Here is a 2,441-nt window from a genome sequence, read left to right on the forward strand (position 1 = left end):
ATGACAAGACAAAACAAGAAAAGACAAAACAACACAACACACGACATGACATGACATGACATGACAAGACAAGACAAGACAATATAAGACATGACAAGACAAAACAAGACAAGACAACACACGACATGACAAGACAAGACAAAACAACACAACACACGACAGGACAGGACAAGACAAGACAAGACATGACATGACAAGACAAAACAAGACAAGACAAGACAAGACATGACAAGACAAAACAAGAAAAGACAAAACAACACAACACACGACATGACATGACATGACATGACAAGACAAGACAAGACAAGACAAGACAATATAAGACATGACAAGACAAAACAAGACAAGACAACACACGACATGACAAGACAAGACAAAACAACACAACACATGACATGACAAGACAAGACAAGACAAGACAAGACAAGACATGACAAGACAAGACAAGACATGACAAGACAAGACAAGACAAGACAAGACAAGACATGACAAGACAAGACAAGACATGACATGACAAGACAAAACAACACACCACACGACATGACATGACATCACAAGACAAGACAAGACAAGACATGACAAGACAAAACAAGACAAGACAACACACGACATGACAAGACAAGACAAAACAACACAACACACGACAGGACAGGACAAGACAAGACAAGACATGACATGACAAGACAAAACAAGACAAGACAAGACAAGACATGACAAGACAAAACAAGAAAAGACAAAACAACACAACACACGACATGACATGACATGACATGACAAGACAAGACAAGACAAGACAATATAAGACATGACAAGACAAAACAAGACAAGACAACACACGACATGACAAGACAAGACAAAACAACACAACACATGACATGACAAGACAAGACAAGACAAGACAAGACAAGACATGACAAGACAAGACAAGACATGACAAGACAAGACAAGACAAGACAAGACAAGACATGACAAGACAAGACATGACAAGACAAGACAAGACAAGACAAGACAAGACATGACAAGACAAGACAAGACATGACATGACAAGACAAAACAACACACCACACGACATGACATGACATCACAAGACAAGACAAGACAAGACATGACAAGACAAAACAAGACAAGACAACACACGACATGACAAGACAAGACAAAACAACACAACACATGACATGACAAGACAAGACAAGACAAGACAAGACAAGACATGACAAGACAAGACAAGACAAGACATGACATGACAAGACAAAACAACACACCACACGACATGACATGACATCACAAGACAAGACAAGACAAGACAAGACATGACAAGACAAGACAAGACAAGACAAGACAAGACAAGACAAGACAAGACAAGACATGACAAGACAAGACAAGACAAGACAAGACAAGACATGACAAGACAAGACAAGACATGACATGACAAGACAAAACAACACACCACACGACATGACATGACATCACAAGACAAGACAAGACATGACAAGACAAGACAAGACAAGACAAGACAAGACAAGACAAGACAAGACAAGACATGACAAGACAAGACAAGACAAGACAAGACAAGACATGACAAGACAAGACAAGACAAGACAAGACATGACATGACAAGACAAGACAAGACAAGACAAGACAAGACAATATAAGACATGACAAGACAAGACAAGACAAGACATGACAAGACAAGACAAAACAACACACCACACGACATGACATGACATCACAAGACAAGACAAGACATGACAAGACAAGACAAGACAAGACAAGACAAGACAAGACAAGACAAGACAAGACAAGACAAGACAAGACAAGACAAGACAAGACAAGACAAGACAAGACAAGACAAGACAAGACAAGACATGACAAGACAAGACATCACAAGACAAGACAAGACAATATAAGACATGAGAAGACAAAACAACACAACACACAACATGACAAGACAAGACAAGACAAGACAAGACAAGACAAGACAAGACATGACAAAACAACACATGACATGACATGACAAGACAAAACAACACACCACACGACATGACATGACATCACAAGACAAGACAAGACAAGACATGACAAGACAAGACAAGACAAGACAAGACAAGACAAGACAAGACAAGACAAGACAAGACAAGACAAGACAAGACAAGACAAGACAAGACAAGACAAGACAAGACAAGACATGACAAGACAAGACAAGACAAGACAAGACAAGACATGACAAGACAAGACAAGACATGACATGACAAGACAAAACAACACACGACATGACATGACATCACAAGACAAGACATAACATGACAAGACAAGACAAGACAAGACAAGACAAGACAAGACAAGACAAGACAAGACAAGACAAGACAAGACAAGACAAGACAAGACAAGACAAGACATGACAAAACAACACACCACACGACATGACATGACATCACAAGACA

This window comes from Zeugodacus cucurbitae, chromosome X, assembly GCF_028554725.1.
Source record: "Zeugodacus cucurbitae isolate PBARC_wt_2022May chromosome X, idZeuCucr1.2, whole genome shotgun sequence".
NCBI classification, from domain to species: Eukaryota; Metazoa; Arthropoda; class Insecta; order Diptera; family Tephritidae; genus Zeugodacus; species Zeugodacus cucurbitae.